Source organism: Erinaceus europaeus, chromosome 3 (assembly GCF_950295315.1).
Source record: "Erinaceus europaeus chromosome 3, mEriEur2.1, whole genome shotgun sequence".
Taxonomy (NCBI): domain Eukaryota; kingdom Metazoa; phylum Chordata; class Mammalia; order Eulipotyphla; family Erinaceidae; genus Erinaceus; species Erinaceus europaeus.
In genome coordinates, this window is record NC_080164.1 from 65,205,119 (window position 1) to 65,222,185 (window position 17,067).

The following is a 17,067-nucleotide window of genomic DNA, read 5'->3' on the forward strand; positions in this document are numbered from 1 at the left end:
CTCCCTGGTGAGCTATCCTGCCAGCCCCACCTCTGGTATTTATTTACTTGTATATTTGCCACCAGGGTTATCACTCAATCTTGGTGCCTGCACTACAAATCCACAGCTCCCCGTGGCCATGTTTCCTCTTCCTTCCTTTCTTTCCCCTTTCCTTCCTTTCTTTTCTTTTCTAGTTTGATAGGACAGAGAGAAATTGGGAGGGGGAGATAGAGAGGGAGAGAGAATAACAGATACCCACAGGCTTGTTTGACCGCTCATGAAGCTTCCCTCCTGTAGATGTGGAGTGGGAGCTCAAACCTGGGTCCTTGAAATTGATAACGTATGCGCTTAACCGAGTATGCCACCACCCGCTCCCCTCTTGTCATTTTTAAAAAGGTTTAAGATTTAAGAAAACAGAAAAAAAGGGGGCTCATGCTTACATAATAAAAACTAATTTAAAGCAACATCCAGCATCATACTTAGTGACACAAATCTCAAGGTTTCTTATCTTAATCACCTCCAAGAGCCAGGACATGAAAAGAAGCAAAGCAGGGACCATGGAGTGCGCTCTGCTGATGCACTACCACCCAGACTGCTAAAATAACATTTAAAATTGTCCATAAGCTCCAGAATCCCAGGTTCAATCCCCCACACCACCATAAGCCAGAGCTGAACAGTGCTCTGGTTAAAAACAGTGCTCTGGTTAGGGATAGGATCTTCACCTTGGAGAAGTCTCTGGGGAGTGTGTCAGTCAGGCTCTATAACCTGATTCTTAGCTGCATGGAAGTCAGAACCTCTGGAAGATATTGATGGTATCTCTAGGGACAGGCTTATGGGTAATTTTTCCGTATTTATTTTTTGCCTCCAGGGTTATTGCTGGGGCTTGGTGCCTGCACCATGAATCCACTGCTCTTGGAGGCCATTTTTTCCCCCTTTTGCTGTCCTTGTTGTTGTAGTCTTGTTGTGGTTATTATTGTTGTTGATGTCATTCGCTGTTGGATAGGACAGAGAGAAATGGAGAGAGGAGAGAAAGACAGGGGGGGAGAAAGATACCTGCAGGCCTGCTTCACTGCCTGTGAAGCGACTCCCCTGCAGGTGAGGAGCCAGGGGCTCAAACTGGAATCCTTAGGCCGGTCCTTGCGCTTTGTGCCATGTGCACTTAACCCGCTGGTGTTACCGCCCGACTCCCTTATTTATTTTTTTTAACCAGAGCACTGTTCAGCTCTGGCTTATGGTGGTGCGGGGGATTGAACCTGGGATTCTGGAGCTTATGGACAATTTTAAATGTTATTTTAGCAGTCTGGGTGGTAGTGCATCAGCAGAGCGCACACATCAGCATGCACAAGGACCTAGGTTCGAACTTCCAGTCCTCACTTGCTGGGGGTAACGAGGAAGCTTCACTAGCAGTGAAGTAGTGCTATAGGTGTCTCTCTTTCTCTTTCCCTTCTTCTCGCCCCCTTCCCTCTCAGATTCTCTGTCTCTATCAAAAGTAAAAAATAAATAAGAAGGTAAAAAAGGAAGATACTGGAAGTGGTAGATTTGTTGTGCAAACACAGAACCCCATCAATAACCCTGATGGCAAGAATTTAAAAAAAAGACCTTTTTTTGAAATTACTTTTTGTACATGGTTCTTTTTTTAGCAAATGTTCTAAACATCAGCAAGGTGGCTGGGAGGCACGTGGCTGCCTGCCCATCATGGAGCCTACGCCGGGTGGGGACGGCCTGAGCTTCTATCCTAGGGAGGCTGCCAGGCCACTGTGCTGTGGACAGCTCACCACATGACTCACTGGCCTGAGTCAATGGACGCTTTTGACTAAGTTGAATCCCCAGTTGCCCCTGGAACTCATTAATCCATGGGGGTTCCTTGGACACTATCCTAGCCAAAGCCTGACTGGGCTCACCCCCAAATGTGATTGCTGGGAAGAGAAGTTTTGTTTGTTTGCCTTCTTCTTCCTCCATGGCAGTCCTTCCTATGCAGCTTCCAGGGCACCAGAGTGACCTCCTGCCATTCCCCACTAGCACACGCCATCCCGCCAGACCTGACTTCTCATGTCCACATTCCCCACCCTGGAAAAAAAAGGGTGGGGGTTGGGCGGTAGTGCACCGGTTAAGTGTACATAGTACTAACAGCAAGGATCAGGGCTGGAGCTCTCATTCCCCCTTGAAGGGGGGGACACTTCACAAGCAGCGAAGCAGGTCAGGAGGTCTCTCTCTCTCTCTCTCTGCCTCCCCTCCTCTCTTAATTTCTCTCTGTCCTATCCAATCAAAAAAAAAAAAAAGGAAAAAAATGGCTTCCAGGTGCAGTGGGTTTGTAGTGTTGGCACCAAGCCCCAATGACAACCCTGGAGGCAAGAAAAAAAAAGTTGCTTTCATATACTTTGTGGCTTCTGTGCAATTTTACATTTGTGAAGATCTCCACAATGTATTTACAGAGTTATTTGTCATTTCAAAGAGTACAGCTGGCTGGCTGCCACGAAGTGAAGGCCTGGGACCATCTCTACTCCACAGGTAAAGGTACAGAGGATGGAAGTCTGGCAACTTGCCCCAAATCATGGGGTTTAGTTACTGAGCTGCAAACCCTGATAATTACCCATCCCTCTACCTCCAAGGCCCCACCCCAACCCTTAGCCATCTACACCCCAGGGAATTCTCGAGGGCCTTATTTGTTCTTCACTCTGTGCAGTGAAGGGTTTTATTGGTTAATTTGCACTAAGGATTGATAACTCTATGAACCATGGGAAATAACTCATAGGAGTGGACTTCTGACTTCTGTGAAAATTCCAGGTTGGGAACATGTGCAGTGGAGGCAATAGTTTTGTAAATCAACATTTTCCTCAATAAACTGATTAATAAAAAAATGACCATTTAAAAAAAAAAAAAGATTTATTTACTAGTGAGTGAGGAAGAGAGAGGGGAGAGAGATAACACTCAGAGAGATATCACTCTGACACATGTGATGCCAGGGATGGAATTTGCGACCTCATATTGAAAGCCCAATGTTTCATCCATTGGGCCATCTCCCAGGCCACAGAAAGACCATTTCTTTGAGTGAGACCAACTTCTTTGCAATAGAACCAAGAAAAAGACACTCAGTGAAACACTTGCACTGTTGAGGAGAAAAGACCATTATGTTATCTTCATTTCGTTACACTTCACTTCCTCTAATTCACCACCATAGGCAGTGTTATGCAGAGAACAACTGGGAGAGAATTAGTAACAGAAGTCACCCCACCTAGCTCTTGCTAGGTTGGAGGCAGCAGAGATAACTGAGGAACACACAGGTCAATGTTGGGAGCTTGGAAGGTGCAGGCTGGCCCAAAGGCTTTCAGGAACTGGGAGGCCACAGAACTATACTCTACTTACTGCAGCTCAGCCCCAGGGAAAACCTTGTCCATCTTCCCTTCATCTATTAGAATATTTACTGTGGTGGGTCCAGAGGAGACCCCTCAGAGTTTACAATGCTCCCATTTTGCTGAGACTACCCAGTTCCCAGTAGAGATGAACCCAAGTCTGAACTTACTGGTCCAGGGCCCACCCAAAGACCATGTATGTCCCACCACCCCTACCTTACACTGTCCCCATGCCAAATTTGTAGATCTGACCCTTCTCACACAGCCAATCCAGGACTCCTGATGTTTAAGCTCAACTGATTTATCTGGGGCCTGTTTTCCCAGATAATGATTCCCTGTAGGAATCCACCACTCCCTGAGGACTCTTGCTATTCCCTCTTTCAACCTCAGATAGAGACAGAGAGGGAGAGAGACAGATAGAGGCACACAGAGGAGAGAAAAGCAAAGAGGAAAAGAGAGAATGAGATAGATAGACAGACTGACAGTCAGACAGAGAAGACTACACATAACACTGCCATGCTGTGTGGGAGTTTGAACCCAGGTCCTCCCTGGAGTGTGTGATCTACCAGGTAAGCTATTTCCTGACCTCTGAGCTCAACTTAAATTGCACTTAGAGACCCAGAGCTGCTTCTAGGCACTAGAGGGTATGCGTGAAACTCTGTGTGTGTGGAGAAGGGGGGGGATGAGAAGGGTTATCACTGAGGCCTTTGTTTTTACATGACCTGCATTAAAGGTCTTTCTCACAGTGACTATTTCTTTTTTATATATCTATTTATTTATTTTCCCTTTTGTTGCCCTTGTTTTATTGTTGTAGTTATTATTGTTGTTACTGACATCATCGTTGTTGGACAGGACAGAGAGAAGTGGAGAGGAGGGGAAGGCACACAGGAGGAGAGAAAGACACTTGCAAACCTGTGACTCCCCTGCAGGCGGGGAGCCGGAGGCTTGAACGGGATCCTTCCGCCAGTCCTTGCACTTTGCGCCACGTGTGTTTAACCCACTGTGCTACTGCCGACTCCCACAACTTAAAAAAAATTATTATTATTTTACTGCTACCAGGGTTATTGCAGAGGCTCCTAGTGGTCAATTTTTTTTCTCCACCCCCTTTCTTTTTTATTTGACAGGCAGAAAGAAACTGCGAGGGAAAAGGAAGATAGAGAGGGAAAGATAGAGACACCTGTAACACTGCTTCACTGCTCATGAAGCTTCCCCCTGCAGGTGGGGAATGGAAGTTTGAACTTCCTTGTGCATGGTAACATGTGCTTAGCCACCTGGGCCTGAGAGTTACAACTTTGACTTGTGTCCTCTCAGTGACCCCAACTCAGCACCCACACAGAAGAGGAGGGGTAAGTGGATGCTTCTGGGGAAAATGAGAAAATTCTGCTTGGGAATTTGCCCAAGATCCTTTTATTAGTTGGGGTTTCTCCAGAGAAACATAGCCATAGGATTGAAAAGACTTATGGGACCATCATATATTCATGTACACACGGTACATTTATATGCATCTGAGAGATAATGAGAGACTTATTATTTTGTGTTTGTTTTACAGCTAGGATTTTCGCTGGGGCTTTCCACCTACATGATTCCACAACTCTCAGTAAGTCTTTCTTTTTCTTTATTTTTTTAGAATGAGAGATAGAGAGGAGAGATGCCACAGCTCTGCTCTACAACTTGTTAAGCTTGCCCCCTGCATGGTGTCCCATGTGGTGATCAGGGGCTCCCACGGGCTCTTTGAACATGATAAAGTGTCCTGCTGGATGAGCCCTCTCCTGGTCCCTGAGGGACTTATTTTAAGGAACTGATTCATGCAGTTGCAGGGGCCAATAAATCAAAACCTGCAGGATCCGCCAGTAGGCTGGAGATCTAGGGAATAGTTGATGTTGCTCCAAAATCAGCCTGGAAGCAAACCCCTCTCTCCTCAGGGGAACTCAGACTCAGAGGCATTATGGAGGGCAATCTGTTTTCCTCCAAGGCTACTGATTTAACACCAGTCACATCTAAAAGCACCTTCACAGCAACATCTAGATCGACATTTCACCAAATATCTGGGTACTGTTTCCTAGCCAAGTGGCACATAAAATGAACCACAGGAGCCCTCCAACTGGAGTGCTCAGGGCATCTGGGATAAGTTTTATGATGTTGGCTGCCCATGATTTTATATTTACACTCCAAGCTCCCTTCCTGGCATTTACATTTTTCTTTTATATCTATTATTTATTTATTTATTTAATAGAGCTAGAGAGAAATTTAGAGGGGGTGGGGAGCTAGAGAGGGGAAGAGACAGAGGACTCCGGCAGCACTTCTTCACCACTTGAGAAGCTTTCCCCCTGCAGGTGGGGACTAGGGGTTGAACCCAGGTCATTGTGCACATTACACACATTAACCAGGTGTGCTATGACCTGCCCTCCCCCCACTGCCATTTTGTAAAAAAGATTATAGACTCAGGGATGAGAGCCAAGTATTAGCACCGCAACCGCACCTCACATAAGTATCATGGTAGATGCTCAGGACAGGTCTGAGTGTGGCTGCAATAAGACACCCCCTTTACAGGCAAAGAAGCCTAGGAAATCACTGAGCCACAGTGACACATCCAACATTTAAATTCCAGCACACCTTCTCCAGGCCCTGATGAGGCATGATGACGGGGATCACGTTAGAGAGGGTGGCTATCTCTTTGCAGGCATGAGGCTGGGTCCTCTGTGTGCTTGAGGACAAAATCAATCAATCAATCAATCAATCAATCAATCATAATTGCAGCAAAGTAAAAGACTCTGGGCTTGGGGGGAGGGTTCAGGTCCTGCAACATGATGGCAGAGGAGGACCTAGAATGTGTTGTATTGTTATGTGGAAAACTGGGAAATGTTACACATGTACAAACTATTGAATTTTACTGTTACTGAAAACCATTAAATCCCCAATAAAGAAATTAAAAAAAAATCATAGATGATTTGGGATCCTCTTCAGGGAGGATGGGGTTTGTGTACACACAGGTGTTTATTTGCATGAATGAATGAGAAGTGCATGGACGACATGTGTGGGAGCTCAGGACCCTACTGGTCTGTTATATACTTTACATTGGGTTGTTCTAGCCCTCCCCCTGCCAAGAAAATTTGGATCAGTCCTGCTAGTTTCGCAGGCCTGCTTGGCCCCGCCCCAAGGGACCCCAGGAGGGTTCCAGAGTTCGACAGTTCGAGAGTTCCAGAGTTGAAGAGTTAGAGAGTGCTTGGCGCCGTCGTCGTGGGGGAAAGAGGCAGCAGAGTTCTGTTTGGTGATTAGTTTGTCTTAGTTTATAAATCGTTGTTCCTGAATAAAGAAATACAGCTTCCCTGCCCAGCCGTATGTCTCTGGTCGTCTCTGTTACCCGCCCGTGAAGCTAGCCCGGCCAGCTGGAGCCATCCGAATTTTTTTTTTTTTTTCTCCTCCAGGGTTATTGCTGGGCTCGGTGCCTGCACCATGAATCCACCGCTCCTGGAGGCCATTTTTTTCCCCCTTTTGTTGCCCTTGTTGTAGCTTCGTTGTCGTCGTGGTTATTATTATTGCCCTTGTTGACACAATTCGTTGTTGGATAGGACAGAGAGAAATGGAGAGAGGAGGGGAAGACAGAGAAGGGGAGAGAAAGATAGACACCTGCAGACCTGCTTCACCGCCTGTGAAGCGACTCCCCTGCAGGTGGGGAGCCTGGGGCTCAAACCGGGATCCTTACGCCGGTCCCTGCGCTTTGCACCACATGCGCTTAACCCACTGCGCCACCGCCCGACCCCCGCCATCCGAATTTTAACAACAAATGGCGCCCACGTGGACCTGACCTGCGCATCTCTCAGATAAGTAAAGACAATTTGGCTACCTATGTACTATGGCCTTCTCTTCTGCTTGTGAAGAGATCTCCAAAGGCCTCTGATCTTTCTTCACGAGACTGCTTTGCTGTTTCTGGAACATTTATCTCTGGACCACTCTGTGGTTTCCACTCGCTGGGGCGAACTCAGAACAGCCAGCGGGAATAGCCAGCAGGCGGGAGGCGAGGCGCGGAGCGGAGCTGCTGTTTCCACCTGGTTAAACAGCCAGCCAGCTGGCTGCGCCCAGACAACCCCGCGCACCGCACCCGCAGCCCCGCAGCCCCGCAGCCCCGCAGCCTGCAGGAGGCTGACGCCAGCACGCAGGAGCCCGATGCCAACATGCAGGAGCCCGATGCCACCACACAGGAGCCCGATGCCAACACGCTAGAGCCCGATGCCATCACGCAGGAGCCTGATGCCACCACGCAGGAGCCCAATGCCAGCACGCAGGCCAGCCCACAGAAGCCGGCTCTCCACCGCGTGGCGCAGGGCACTGGACGTGTGATCCCTCCATGCTGCTCGGCCACTGCGAGCAAGGCAGCAGACATGGCAGGGCCATGGGGCAGGGCCGCGGCGGCCTATCATGGCCGCCACCCCTGGGCACCTAGGCCCACGCCTTCTACAAGGCTGGCCTGCCCGCCCTCATGCTATGAATTCTGGAATGATCCCGGACCTCCCGGACCCCCGGGCTCCTTGCCGAAACTGGGCACACGAGATCTCCAGCTGCCGGTCCGGTCTGAAGTCAGACAAGCTAGAGTACGCAGAGATTTGTACAGAGATCGCAACCTGCAATTCCTAAAAGTGAAGCTGCCCAAGAGACCACCACTGGACAATGCACCCCCCCCAACAACTAAGACAGTACATATCTAAATTCATGTTTGAAATGACATGTCTTCGTAACAAAGGTTTCTCTCCTTTGTGCATTAATGACCATGTTTATGTGTATGTTTAAAGTTTGGTAAACAGTAACTTTAAGGCTAAATTCTTACTAGTCAAAGTTAAATGAAAAAGGTTTTCAACATAATTCTCATAAAGATAAAATTAACTTACATTTAAAGTCTGAGGTAAAAATTAGTTAACAATCAATATATTTTAACTAAATTGGTCTAAACAAAAGGTTAAATAGACTCGTTGATATGTAAAACTCTCGATTACCTTCTCTATTAGAAATGGTAGATCGCACAATGGCTATGCTAATTATTCTCATGCCTGAGGTTTCCTTTCCTGCGCACACCTAGGGTGTGTCTCCATCTTGAATGGGTGTAACAAAAGTTAAAAAGACATTGTTGATATGTAAAAGTCTCAAATTCCTTCTCTATTATAAACGTTAGATTGCGCTATGGTTATGCTAATAAGTTTTGTTTCATAGTAAGTATTGCAGCCAGCTGCCTTTGGGACTCTAGGCCGTTCCCCACCCCCATGCAAATGCCTGTCGAGGCAAGTACACCCCCCAGAGGCAAGAAATGTTTTTTTTTAAGCTGATAAAGTTTTGCCCACAGAGACAAAACATGGCCCCCTCAGGCCTTCCCTTGGCAGCACACTGGTTCTTGTTACTTGCTTACATGTTTCTCCATGTTTGTGCCAGTTTCTTTTTTTAAAAATGCCTGTACGACATAGGTTTCTGTTCACCCCACACCCTTGATACTGTAGTCATTTAGTTAAAAAGAAAAGGGGGAATTGTTGTATGCTTTACATTGGGTTGTTCTAGCTCTCCCCCTGCCAAGAAAATTTGGATCAGTCCTGCTAGTTTCGTGGGCCCGCTTGGCCCTGCCCCAAGGAACCCCGGGAGGGTTCCAGAGTTTGAGAGTTCCAGAGTTGAAGAGTTAGAGAGTGCTTGGCGCCGTCGCGGGGGAAAGAGGCAGCAGAGTTCTGTTTGGTGATTAGTTTGTCTTAGTTTATAAATCGTTGTTCCTGAATAAAGAAATACAGCTTCCCTGCCCAGCCGTATGTCTCTGGTCGTCTCTGTTACCCACCCGTGAAGCTAGCCCGGCCAGCTAGAGCCACCGAATTTTAACAACACTGGTCCAACTGCTTGCTGCTCAGCTAGCTTTTGCTCAGTTGCCACATTCACCTGCAAACTTGGCCTTTAACAATGCCAACCCCAGTCCCTTGCTGGAGTCCACCTGATATGGAGGCCTTGTCCTCATCACTCTCCACAATTTGAAGAGCTCCTAACCACATGTTTCCATTACTTCCTTTTGAGACTTATCCCAATGTGTAAAAACAAAAAACAAACAAACAAACAAACAAACCAGACAGCTGACCCGGGAGATGGTGTAGAGGATGGAGAGTGGACCTCTCAAGCATGAGTTCCAGAGTTTGATCCCTGGCATTGCATATGCCAGAGTGATGCTCTGGCTCTTTTTCTCTATCTCTTTCTCTATATGTCTCCCTCTCCCTCTCTCTCTCATAAATAATAATAAAGGTATTTTTAATTTTTTTAGTTTATTGAATATATAAAGAAATCCAGAAGAAAGGGGGTAGATAGAGAGAAAGAGAAACACCTGAAGCCCTGCTTCATCACTCACGAAACTCTTCCACTGGGGGACTGGGTGGTGGTGGTGCACCCAGTTAAGCATACACAGTACTAAGCATAAGGAACAGTGCAAGGATCCAGGTTCAAGCCCCCGATCCCCACCTGCAGGGGGCTGCTTCATGAATGGTGAAGCAGGTTTGCAGATGTCTCTCTTTTCCTCTCCCTCACTGTCTCCCCCTCCTCTCTCAATTTCTCTCTGTCCTACCCAGCAACAATAGCAATGGCGACAATAACAGCAACAAGGGCAACAACAAGAGCAACAAAAATGGGAAAAATGGCCTCCAGGAGCAGTGGATTTGTAGTGCAGGCACCGAGCCCCAGCAATGACCCTGGAGGCGAAAACAAAAAAACCCAAAGATTTGAGAGAAATCAATCATCCTGGTGTGCACTGCAGAAGTAGCACTGAACTGTATCCTTGTGCAATCTATGCTTACCAAAGATGGGGGTTAGGGCCAGACGCTATGACTTTGCTTAAACTCCATACATGGCTGCTCCTCACCCATAACAGCACAGGCAAAATCTTTGCCATCGAGCTGACAGAGCACATACATTTCTTTCTTTTAATATTTTATTTATTTTATTTTAGAGAGAGATACAGAAAGACGAGAGCACTGCTCAGCTCTGGCTTATAGTGGTGCTGGGGAATGAATCTGGGACCTTGGAGCCTCAGGCACGAGAATCTTTTGCATAACCATTAGGCTGTCTCCCCAGCCCAGCACATGCATTTCTTACAATTATAACAAATCAACGTAAACTTCGCAGCCTACCATCACTCAAATTTATGATCCCATACTCTTGTAGGTCAACAATCCAACAAGGATTTCACTGGGCCAAAATCAAGGTCAGATTCATTCACAGGTTTTGAAGATAAGAATATAGACATCTTGGGAGTCGGGCGGTAGTGCAGCAGGTTAAGCGCAGGTGGCGCAAAGTGCAAGGACCCGCTCATGGATCCCAGTTCGAGCCCTGGGCTCCCCACCTTCAGGGGCGTAGCTTCACAGGCAGTTAAGCAGGTTTGCAGGTGTCTATCTTTATCTCCCCCTCTGTGTCTTCCCCTCCTCCCTCCATTTCTCTCTGTCATATCTAACAATGACATAAATAACAACAACAACAACAATAATAATTGCAACAACAATGAAAAAACAACAAAGGGCAACAAAAGGGAAAATAAATATTAAATAAATAAATAAAAGAATATAGACACCTTGTGGGCTGGGTGTTGATGTATCTAGTTAAGCATACATAGTACTAAGAGCAACGACTGCACAAAGATCCAGGTTCAAGCCCCCGGCTCTCCACTTGCAGGGGGGATGCTTCACAAGTGGTGAATCAGGTCTGCAGGTGTTTATCTTTCTGTCTCCCTCTCTATCTGCCCCTCCTCTCTCAGTTTCCCTCTGTCCTATCCAATAAAAAAGGCCACTAGGAGCAGTGGATTCGTAGTGCTGGCACAGAGCCCCAGTGGGGGAAAAAAAAGAATATAGACATATTTGGGGAGCCATTATTCAGTCAATTTGAGACCATAGAAAATAATTTGAAAGGATAATGAGTTGTACCCACCTAGGGAGTCTACTCTGTCATCTCTAAGACCTCAGAGTTGTACAACCTTGGGGAGGCTGGCAGGAATCTGGTGGCCTCACCATCGTACTTATGGGTCAGGGGAGTGGTGGGCACATATGGGAAATGGAGGTTCCTTCTACAGCAGCTCGGAGGAGGTGAACATGGGCAAGTGTCAGGAGAACTGGTACCCAAATGGCAGGGGCAGCAGCTTTCTAGGTTCCTGGAGTGGTCTGCTCAGAAGCTAATCTAGTGTTAGATAGGACCATGGTGTCCTGACTAGACTCCAGGCCGACTGAGAGACACCGCCTAGACCTGCCTCCCTCCTCACTGGCCACATCTCAGCCCCCACCCTCACTACTCAGTGCCTGACACTTCGAGGGCCAGAAGCTGCTCCAAGGAGCAAAAGAGCCAGCATTCTTCTCTATAACCAGCCAGCATTGACAGAACTTGAGAGTCCCATTCCTGCTTAGAAAGAAAGGGAGAAAGAAAGAAAGAAAGAAAGAAAGAAAGAAAGAAAGAAAGAAAGAAAGAAAGGCAGGCTAGGAAAGCCTCCCTGTCACCTATCCTCATCCAGATTCCACCCACACATATAAATACAAGTAGCTTGGGGACTTAACGTCCTTGTTACTAAGGTGGAAGGATTGCAGCACTACCCACAGTTCTCTTCCCTCCTCACATCCACACCATCTGCAAAGAGACTTTGCCAATTCTTCCCACCAAGAGGAACATTTGTTTTCCCGTCTCTGGATATGAGCTGCTCTTGTGATTTGCTTTGGCCAAGAGAATGCAGTGGAAGCTCGGTCCTGGCTCTCAGGCTGTGTCTCAAGAAGTCTTGTGAATTCTGCTCAGCCTTGGCCCACGACCACCACTTTGTGAGAAACCTAGTGAGCTTGCTGGAGACTGGGAGTTTGAATGGAGTGGAACAGAGAGGCACCCAATAAGCCACTCCTCACCAGCCAGCCACAGCCTCCCTCGTAGCCACTGACAGCTGAAAGACTGGGTTGGCCCAGCCAGGCCCTACTGCCATCCTGCTTTGCTAATTCCAGATCCAGAGCTACTCTTTCACAACCAAAGGCAGGGTCCTCTTCTAATTCATTTCCAGTGCCTGGGCCCTGGTAGGTGCCAGGTAACTGTGTCATAAAACACCCCATTTCACAGGTTTCCGCTGCTTCATGTACTTCCTTGCACTGGAGCTGGTTGGATGGCAAGCCCTACCACAGGGCTGCAAATGCTCCCGGTGCTATCACCACAGCACAAACCCCAGTCAATCATGACGTCCTTTCTGGCTGAACTCTACTGGGACCGAAATTCCACCTTGCCTCCACTCCAGGAAGCCCCAAGGAGGCAACTAATTCAAGTTGCAGCTAAACTGACATTACTAAGCTGAACACTTGACACTGAGAAGGAACGTATTTGAGGTTTCATGTTTCTTTCTTTTTTAGTTTTTAAAAATTAACTTTATTTATTGGATAGAGACAGCCAGAAATCAAGAGCATAGGGGGAGATAGAGAGGGAGAAGGAGAGAGACACCTACAGAATTGCTTCACTATTCGCAAAGCTTTCTCTCTGCAGTTGAGGGTCAGGGGCTTGAACCTGGGCCCTTGCACATTGTAACACGTGCACTCAACCAGGTACATCACCACCAGGATCCAAATTTTCATGTTTTTAACCTTCATTTCATTCACCTCAGATGGGCTAGGTGGTGGCGCACCTGGTTGAGTGCACATGTTACAGTGCACAAGGACCCAGGTTTGAGCCCCTGGTCCCCACCTGAAGGAGGGAAGATTCACAAGTGGTGAAGCAATGCTGTAGGTGTCTCTCTGTCTCCCTCCCTCTCTATAACCCCTTTCCCTCTCAATTTCTGGCTGTCTCTATTCAATGAATAAATAAAGAAAATTTAAAAATGTAAAAAGAAAAAGTTAAAAAAAAAAAGAGAGAAAACAGATTCAACATTCACCTCAGACCAAGAACAAGGACTGAAAACAACCCACTCCCTTCCCCCAATTCAGCCTTCGCCACTCACTCCTTCCTCTAACCCTGTTTCCAGTTTTAGGGTTCAGTGCAACACTTCATGTTCTTGGGCACATGAGGCTCCTCAGTTTCATTGGGGGACAGGGATAAGGGTAATAGCTTTACTAGAAAAAAATGTTTGGAAAGGTATAATGATAAAAGATTAAAAGTGGGGCCGGGTGGTGGTGCACCTGGTTGAATGCATATGTTACAGTGTGCAAGGACCCAGGTTCAAGCCCCCAGACCCCACATGCAGGGGGAAAGCTTTGCAAGTGGTGAAGCAGGGTTGCAGGTGTCTCTCTCTGTCTCCCCCTTCCCTCTTGATTTTTGACTGTCTCTATCCAATAAACAAACAAACAAACAAACAAATAAATGATTAAAAGCCATTTTCCTGAATTCAGGAGACAGCTCATCCAGTAGAGTGCGCACTTCACCATGTACAAGGAGCCAGGTTCAAGCCTCTAGCACTACCTGGGAGTATCTTACTTGCATGGTAAGTTTATGAACAGTGCAGCAGTGCTGTGACTTCTCACTCCTCTCCTCTCCCCTTCCATCTTCTATCCTCTCCTGTTCTCTCTCTCTCTCTCTATTTCTCTTTCTCTCCCTCTCCCTCTATCTGAAACAGAAAGAAAAGAAATAGAATCCTCCTGGAGTGGTATAACCAAGCAAGCATGAAGCCCTGGAACAAAACAAAAATACTGAGAGAGGGGAGTCGGGCGGTAGCGCAGCGGGTTAAGCGCAGGTGACACAATGCGCAAGGACCGGCGTAAGTATCCTGGTTCGAGCCCCCAGCTCCCCACCTGCAGGGGAGTCGCTTCACAGGTGCTGAAGCAGGTCTGCAGGTGTCTGTCTTTCTCTCCCCCTCTCTGTCTTCCCCTCCTCTCTCCATTTCTCTCTGTCCTATCCAACAACGACGACATCAATAACAACAACAGTAATAACCTCAACAATAGAAGAAGGGCAACAAAAGGGAATAAATAAATAAATATTTTTAAAAAATACTGAGAGAGTAAGCCAAGAAAGAGGCAGACATACACAAAAGTAAACTACAGGTCAGGTGGAAGTCCCTGGGCAAAAGCCAGTTCATGAGTCCAGAGAGAGTGAGCAAGATTGAGGGTACAGACTTGAGGGGCAACTAGGATTTACACAAGAATACAATACTGGTTTCAAAATGGGAAATTAAGTTCATGCACCTGATCGACAGACTAAATAAAAACTAGGAGCCAGGCAGTGGCACACTCAGTCAAGCACACACAGTACCATGTATGAGGACCTGGGTTTGAGCCCCTGCTCCCCATTTGTAGGAGGGCTCCTGAAGCAGGTCTGCAGGTGACTATTTTTCTTTCCCTCTCTATCTGCCCCTCCCTTCTCAATTTCTGTCGATCCTATTTATAACATGGAAAAGAAAAAGGAAAAAAAAATAGCCCTCAGGAGCAGAGGATTTGTAGTGCAGGCACAAAACCCAAGTGATAACCTGGTGGCAATAAAAATAAAAGAAAAGAAGAGAAAAGAAAAGAAAGAAAAAACACAGGGGTGGTCTGGGAGGTGGCACAGTGACTAAAGCATTGGACTCTCAAGCATGAGGTCCTGAGTTCGATCCCTGGCAGCACATGTACCAGAGTGATGTCTGGTTCTTTCTCTCCTCCTATCTTTTTCATGAATAAATAAAATCTTAAAAAAAAAAAAGAAGAAAGGAAGGTAGGAAGGAAGGAAGGAAAAACACAGGGTAATATCAATTGATACAGAAAAAGCATTCAACAAAATTCAACTTTCTTTCATGATCAATACTCCATCAAATTATGACTAGAAGGACACCTTAACCTGACACACAGCATCTATAAGACTGGTACCTTCAGTGGCCCTGAAGGTGATGCAGTGACTATAGCTTTGGATTTAAAAGCATTAGGTCCTGGAAGGTAGATAGCATAATGGTTATGCAAAGAGACTCTCATGCCTAAGGCTCCAAAAGTCCCAGGTTCAATACCTCACACCACCATAAGCCAGAGCTGAGCAGTGCTCTGGTAAAAAAAAAAAAAAAAAGCATTAGGTTCTGATTTCAACCCCTGGCCTGACATGTATCAAAGTGATGCTCTGGCTCTTTCTTTTACATGTTAATAAATACAATTCCAGTAGGACTTTCATGGATACAGACAAGCTGATTCTAAAAAATTTTAATGAAAAGACAACTAGTACAGCCAAAACAATGTTAAGAAAATAATGGGTCTGGGAGGTGGTGCATCTGGGGTCTGGGCTCCTGCTCCCCGTCTGTAGGGAAAACTTCACAAATTGTAAAGCAGGCCTGCAGGTGACTCTCTCCCACCACTACAGCTCTCAGTTTCTATCCATCCTATCAAATGAAATAGAAAAAAAATGAAAAAGAAAAAAAATGGGGTAGAGGTAGATAGCATAATGGTTATGCAAAGAGACTCTCATGCCTGAGGCTCCAACGTCTCAGGTACAATCCCCCACGCCACCATAAGCCAGAGCTGAAACAGCACTCTGATGAAAAGAAAAAAAGAAAATGGCTACTGGGAGTTGTGGATTCAAAGTGCTGGCACTAAACCCCAGTGATAACCCTGGTGAAAAACTAACTAAATTAATGATGATAATGATGATGATGATGACTATGATAAATTGTGGCCCAAGAGGAGGTGCAGTGGATAAAGCATTAAACTCTCAGGCTCAAGCTTCTGAATTCCATTCCAGGCATCACATGTGCCAGAATGATGTTCTGGCTCTCTCTCTCCCTTTCTCATTAACTAATAAATGAATCTTTAAAATAACTTTACAAGGGACTGTTGCACGTGGCGCAAAGCCCAAGAACCAGCAGAAGGATCCCGGTTGGAGCCCCCCAGCTCCCCACCTGCAGGGGAGTCACTTCATAGTTGGTGAAGCAGGTCTGCAGGTGTCTATCTTTCTCTCCCTCTCTCTGTCTTCCCTTCCTCTCTCCATTTCTCTCTGTCCTATCCAACAACAATGACATCAGTAACAACAACAATAATAACTACAATGAAAGCAACAAAAGGGAATGAATAAATAAATAAATATTAACAAAAACAAAATAGCCCTCACCTCTGCAGAGCCCAACCCTACTACCAAAAGATAGAAACAGGCTGGGGGTATGGATCCACCTTCCAACGTCCATGTCCAGTGGAGAAGCAATTACAGAAGCCAGATCTTCCACCTTCTGCACTCCATAAAGATCTTTGGTCCATACTCCCAGAGGGATAAAGAATAGGAATGCTTCCAATGGAGGGGATGGGATATGGAACTCTGGTGGTGGGAATTGTGGAACTATACCCCCTTATCCCACAATCCTGTTGATCATTATTAAATAACTAATAAAAAAAATAGTGTGTCATTGGCAGAAATATATATGATGCATTTTGATTTTTTAAATTTTTTATATTTTCCCTTTCATTGACATAGTTGTTTTTTATTATTTTTGTAGTTATTATTGTTGCTATTATTGATGTTGTTGTTGTTGGATAGGACAGAGAGAAATAGAGAGGAGGGGAAGACAGAGAGGAGGAGAGAAAGATAGACACCTGCAGACCTGCTTCACCAACTGTGAAGTGACTCCCCTGCAGGTGGGGAGGCAGGGGCTTGAACCGGGATCCTTCTGCCGTTCCTTGTGCTTGCACCTGCTGCGCTACAGCCCGACTCCGGATACATTTTGATTTTTGACAAAGTCGCTATGATAGTTCAATCACAATTCAGCAATCTTTTCAACAAATGGTTTAGGCCCAATTGGATAACTAGATGCAAAATGTGATCCTCAACATTAACTCCACATTATGTA

General features: G+C 46.3%; 1 protein-coding gene across 1 annotated transcript in view; it reads right to left on the reverse strand.

Moving 5' to 3' along the window:
* The window catches only part of FBLN7 (fibulin 7), a 59,290-nt gene that overhangs the window by 37,580 nt on the left and 4,643 nt on the right, over window positions 1-17,067 (reverse strand). The gene's annotated exons all lie outside the window — the stretch shown is intronic.